Source organism: Tachysurus vachellii, chromosome 9 (genome assembly GCF_030014155.1).
Source record: "Tachysurus vachellii isolate PV-2020 chromosome 9, HZAU_Pvac_v1, whole genome shotgun sequence".
Lineage (NCBI taxonomy): Eukaryota > Metazoa > Chordata > Actinopteri > Siluriformes > Bagridae > Tachysurus > Tachysurus vachellii.
The window spans coordinates 24,992,105-24,998,969 of NC_083468.1; positions in this window are offsets into that span (position 1 = coordinate 24,992,105).

The window sequence follows — 6,865 nt, forward strand, 5'->3', positions numbered from 1 at the left end:
ACCCCCCTTTGAGGCTTGGCTCCTGACACAAAAATCCCGTATCAGTCATAATATCAAAGGGAAACATGATCTCGGCAGGGGGCAGAGGTACCAAGCAACGTCCACAGCTGAACAGAAGTGCCGAGCAACATCCACAGCCGAACAGAAGGGCTGAGCAACGTCCACAGCTGAATAGAAAGGTCAAGTGACATTCACAACCAAGCAGACTGGCCGAGCGACGTCCTCGGGGGAACAGAAGTGCCGAGCGACGTCCCCAGCCGAGCAGAAGTGCCAACTGACGTTTCCAGCTGAACAGAAGTGCAGAGTGTAGTCCCCAGCCAAGCAGAAGTGCAGAGTGATGTCCCCAGCCGAGCGACCACTCCGGACATGCCGCAGCCAGACCCACGTCCAGAAACCCAGAAAGCGAGAAAGGGAGTGAGGGAGGGAGAAAGGGAGGGAGGGAGAAAAGGAGGGAGTGAAAAATCCTCCAGCACAAAGCAAAAAAAAATAATTTAAAAAAAAATAGGGCAAACATACGGGCCTGCAAAACCCCCCATGGACATGAAGTGAGACGGCGTCCTCCACGGAAAAACCCCCAGACTTTTTTCCATGTGCCTTTTGTTTACGTTTTGTGTTCACGTTTCTGCCCCAGGCTTGTCTATTCCTTCCCCACCTCAGCACACCTGTCCCTTATGTGTCCCTTATGTAAAAGTTCAGACTAGGTCCTGACAGTAACAACCCCCCACCTAACAGCAAATTAATTAATATGGGAGCATTTTTTTATTAGACTTTCTGCCTAATAAAAAAATGCTCCCATATTAATTAATTTGCTGTTAGGTGGGGGGTTGTTACTGTCAGGACCTAGTCTGGACTTTTACATAAGGGACATATTAATTAATATGGGAGCATTTTTTTATTAGTCTTTCTGCCTAATAAAAAATGCTCCCATATTAATTAATTTGCTTTTAGGTGGGGGGTTGTTACTGTCAGGACCTAGTCTGGACTTTTACATAAGAGACACATAAGGGACAGGTGTACTGAGGTGGGGAAGGAATAGACAAGCCTGGGGCAGACACGTGAACACAAAACGTAAACAAAAGGCACATGGAAAAAAGTCTGGGCTAGATCGTGACACAGCCCCCACAATCACTGCCATTTCTCTCCTTGACTGCCTCTTCAGCATGCCTAGTGCCTCTTCATGAAACTTAACAGCATGTAAAATGTCAAGGCCTACCTGCAGACCTTTGAGTGATTCGGTTTCTGTGATGAATGGAACAAGGAGAATTGGGCCTGCATACTTGATCCCTTCCACTCTGGGTAGGAACAATTCATAGACTCCTAACGTGCATTCTTGCCAGAAGATGTTACCAACTATGTTGTGATAAAGAGAGAGAACCTGGTGCATTGTGGCCCGTTTCCCAACACCCTGACAGACTCAGATGGATACCTTACTGCATAGTGCTAAAAGGTGGTTTCAGCCTGAACAGCATATGGCTAAGGAAGTTGTTAAGGAACTGGTGATGGACCACTTCATGAGCCCTCTGTCACTGAATGACCTGAAGTCCATAGAGATATGAAGTTCCAGCACTCCCAGTAAGAAGCTGGAGTTCCTGAAGTATGCAATGGCCACCCTGGAGATGGAAAGGAAGCATGAACCAGACCCTCTAGCCCCACAATAAGCTGTCAAGCCCTGGTAAACTGGCTGTGCCCTGCATAATTTGACCTCACCCAAAGCAACCACCATCTCAATCAAGGTGAAGGTCAGACTTCCTCGAATATGGAAGCTCAGTAACCTTGGCCTGTCCAGTGATCTTGAGATGAGGGAGCTGTTTGACCAGTTTGCTGACATATGGAAACTCAACAAAATGGGAAACTCAACAAAACTTTCTGACAACAAAAAAACAAGTTACCATGATAAGTGCACCCCACTCAGAATAAAGATTCATATACATGAGGATTACTGACAGGGTCACAACAGTTCTGGGGTCTCATTTATAAAGCGTGCGTACGCACAAAACCGGGCTGGAAACGTGCGTACGCAGTTTTCGCGCAAAGGTTGTGATCTACAAATAACAAACTTGACGGGAAAATGTGCGCACCTTTAATCAAACTGTGAGACGTGCGTATGCACATTCTGGACGCACATTTAATTTTCACTCCATTTCATACGTTATATACACATTATCATGAAGATTAAATCCAAGTGTTATTTGTGCCGATTGTTTTAGGCTAGATACATCTAGTATCTCAAAATGTATTAAAAATAAAATAATAATAATAATAATCAGCTCTACTACGTCCAGGGTGTATCCTGCCTTGATGCCCAATGACGCCTGAGGATAGGCGCAGGCTCCCCGTGACCCGAGTAGTTCAGATAAGCGGTAGGAGATGAATGAATGAATGAATAATCAGCGCTGCCTTACAGTCACATTGTCCACAACGGGAGCGCAGGAGGAGATGGCGCGACTACGTGTGATACAGAATAGCATGAATTACCCTTTTATTAGAGAACTGCAGAGCACAGTGTAAAAACAAAATATTTTCCTTAATGTACATATATCATAAAATGTCAAAGTCTGCAAATACAGTCATGAAACACAATCGCTACTCATCATTGGTTCTAACTATTACGGTGTTCATTACAAAACCGTCATGAAGAAGCATGTGTTCACTATAACATTTTCGTCTTAAATTTTCGCCCACAAATTAATTCTGTGATTTTGTCAAGTTGTTAACGATCAGTCTAATTGCTAGAAACATAGAAATCCTCCGGTGACCCGGGTATGTAATGCTTCATGATGGCACTGCTGGCACTGTTGGAGGATTACGCCAATGCCAGAATAAGGAGAGAACGAGTTTTCAGGGACCATGATGATTTCCTGGCCCATTATGATGACTGGCTAATAAGCCGATTTAGATTCCCTAGAGCTGTGCTCTTAGATATATGTGTTGAACTGGGTCCACTATTAGAGAGGGCAACACGCCGGAACCATGCCATCCCAGTCCAAATACAAGTCCTCACCACTCTGGGGTTCTTGTCAACCGGCTGTTTCCAGCGGGAATGGGCAGACAGGTAAATTATTTATATAAAAAAAAAATTATAAGTAATCCTCAACTTTGTGTCTAAGACCTTTTTGTATAATGAAATAATTCTATTGGAATCTATCACCTCACCCTATAGGTCTGGTATATCACAGCCGTCCCTGAGTGCCATAATATCTGTCGTTTTGAATGGTATACTTAATATGGGTAGTCGATACATCAGGTTCCTCTACACTGTGCGAGAACAGGCCGAAATTAAAATGCAATTTGAAGCAATGTCTGGTTTCCCAAATGTAATCCGCACAATTGACTGCGCTCATGTTGCTATAAGGGCAACATCTCAAAATGAATTTGCTTATGTTAATAGAAAGCATGTGCATTCTATTAATGTGCAAATCATATGTGACTCCAACATGACCCTCACAAACATTGTGGCACGCTGGCCTGTTTCAACACATGATTCCTTTATCTTGACACATAACAGTGTAGGGAACAGACTAAATGCAGGCGCAGTACGTGATGGCTGGCTTCTTGGTGAGTTTAACAATATTAAAAAGTAGAAACTGTAACAATTTTGTTTTTAATATAATTATAACAATGTTGCTTTTAATATAATTATAACCTGCAGGCGACAGTGGCTACCCCTGAGACGCTGGCTCCTCAACCCATTTTTAAACCTGCAGAGCGCAGAGGAAACTCATTATAACGAGGTCCACTCTTGTGCCCGCGCAGTGATTTGCATTGACTATTTATGGTTAAAAATGGGCGTGTACAGGGCGGGATTAGAGGCTGGTTCATGTACGCACATCTGTGGGTGATCTGTGATTTATAAAGGGAACATTGCTTACAGGTGTGCATACGCACAGTTTTATAAATCGGATTTTTTTTTGGCGTATGCCATTTTTGGCTTTTGGCCATACGTAAACTTTTAGTAGGGATCCTATGCACAGTTTTATAAATGAGACCTCTGGTCCTTACCACAAAACAAAGTGATCAAACTGTCAAATCCAAGACAATATTTAAAAGTGTAATGTTCTGAGTTTTGTGTTCCAGCAAACTTTAGTGTCTTATTTTGAAAGAGTATTTAATTTAATTTGAAAGGTATTTCATTATTTTTGTAATATGGTTATCTTATCAATCCATCTCATTTTCATTCTTAATTTTTTTTATATGGCACAAGAAAAAAAATGTACTTTTCTTTTAAGAAATGAGTTTCCATTTGAGTGACGTCACTTAGTGGCGCCGTTGCGTCCGACTCTCTCAGTTCTACATGTGACTGAAGAGAGTCAGGTTGGTTTCTTTGCATCTCTGTACAACGATTAATAAAATTGTAAAAAGGGTGCAAAATGTTGGTCAATATCAATGTTAGAAATGTTAAAAAGATGGATTGAGTGCATATTTTTGATTTTCTGTGAGAAGTCAGATGCATTTATTAGGTTTTAGAAACGAACGGCCTTAATCTGTTCGTTTAATGTTGAAATTGGCTAAATATTGTGTTTCCTGTTAAGTGTAATGCTAATGTAAAGGAAAAGTGTACATGTTGAATCCATTTTATTTTCTTCTATAATTTTTGTTTATGTATATTTGTGTAAGAAATGTAATGAGAGACTGTTTATCAGATGGACTTTATTCAGGACTCGCAGTTCTACATGTGACTGAAGAGAGTCAGACAGACTGTTGGTGAGAGGATGTGTGTGTGATCCTGTGTCTTTTGTTATTAAACTGCAGACGAGATTCACCAAAGAGCCTGGAGTCGGTGTGTCATTTGTGGTGCTGGGTGAAATCCGCTACAAATTTGGTGCCGTGACCCGGATTTCAATAGATCAGCCATTGCAGATCGCCGGTGGAGACCATCGCTGACACCTTCTTCGACAAGATCTTTGGAGAATAGATAAGCAGTACAATTTTAAACATGGACAATCGTAGTTTTACACACATTAGAACACAAGAGCAATTGCCAGATGCAAATGTAGGAAATGTTCCAAAAGACTGTTCCAATGTTACAGAAGACTTCTACTGGGTTTGGGCGGGGTGTTCTGTTGAATAGTATGTTAGAGCAGAGCATGATATCTAGCCCAGTAGGTCCCTTAACTATGCAAGATAGCCACACGGGTCAGGTTAGGTCTAGACATGACTCACCTGTCACTTATAGTGAAAGACATGGTGCTACGGTAAGTGACCAACCAAATCAGTGGCAAACAATGGCAGACCTAATGAAGCAGCTAGGTAATGAGATAGGTAGCCAAATAGCTGCTAGCTTGTCATCAGCAGGGCAAAATGTCCAGAGAGACAATGTGAATGCTCAGCAGTCTTCAGCCCAACCCCCTGACTGGTCAAATCTCAACCTGGTTATCAGACACCAAGATGTAAAAGAACCTCCAGCATTTAGAGGTGACAAAACGGATAGATGCACCATTGATGAATGGGAGGAGTTAATGCAGACCTATCTGAATAAGAAAGGACTTGGTGTGCAAGAACAAGGTCAGGAGATCCTCGATCGACTGATGGGCCGCGCTAAAGATGTTGTAAGAACGTGCATTCGGAACAATCCCCTGATTAATGTGACTAGAGACCCACATGTTATCTTCTCTATTTTGAGACAACACTTTGGAGATGCAGTTTCTTCCACTACTCCTTTGAGAGATTTTTATGAGACCTTGCCCAGACGGTCGGAGAGTGGCTTAGATTACTGGATCAGGCTTAATAAGGCTGTAGACCTGGCAAATGAGTGCCTAAAAAGACAAGGAAAAAGAGTTGAAGAACCTGGTCATGAGGTTGCAATGATGTTTGTCCGGCACTGTCCAGAACCGACCTTATACTCAGCCCTTCGAAGTAAACCACTAGAGACCTGGACTGCTAATGAAGTGCAAGCACTGATAGATAGTTATCATATGGATAAGCATTCAACCAATGTGGAGAGAGCACAAAGGGTTGAAGAGAAGCCTTCTGGCGCTTGGTGTATGACACAGCAGCAGGTTACCAACAGTGCTCAGTCTGGTGGTCTTGATTCAGCTCTCCTTGGTAGGGCAGTGTCTCTTCTAGAGCAGCTTATCATCTCACAGAAGGAATGCGTGCCAAAAGCGGAGCATGAAAAAACCCCATCTGGAGAGGCAAGTTTACATCCAGGCACCTGTAGAGTTTGTAAGGCTTCTGATCATACAACAAAGACACACTGCTTTAAAGAGGGCCTGTGTTTCAAATGTTACGAGACTGGGCACAGAGGCTTTGAATGCCCCAAATGGAAGCCAAAGAAACCAGAAACAATCAGAGGTTCCTCTGGTCCTGAGCGCCCTTTAAACTAGAAAGCTCACACTGTAAGGGCAGCAGTGTGAGCACCGATAAACTGAAGCCCCCAGAAAATCCAGTTAATGTCTATGTTAACGTAGTTGACAATCTGAATCCAAAAGTAAACAGTGAGACAGAAATGAGTACCTTTAAGACTAGCTACCGCTCACTTCGTGAACCAATTTACAAGAAAGTTAGTGACGAGGATGAACTATTTCAAGTTCCAGTACTAGTTGAGGGACAAGTAGAACTCAAAGCCCTTGTAGACAGTGGATCTGTAACCTGTACATTGAGTGAAACAGCTGAACGCACACTTCAGGACCACAAGATTATCTGTGACAAGGTGAGAAAACCCACAACAAAAGTACTCACTGGATGTGGAGGCAGCCAGGCTAAGACAAAATGTACCTACGAACTAAATGTAGATCTGCTTGGATGCAAGATGACAGTAAACTTTTTAGTTGTCCCAGGCCAAGATGATGACATGATCGTAGGCTCAAATGTTCTAAGACACGTGACGCAAGAAGCAAAGAGAACAAAATGGTACTGGGAGAATATT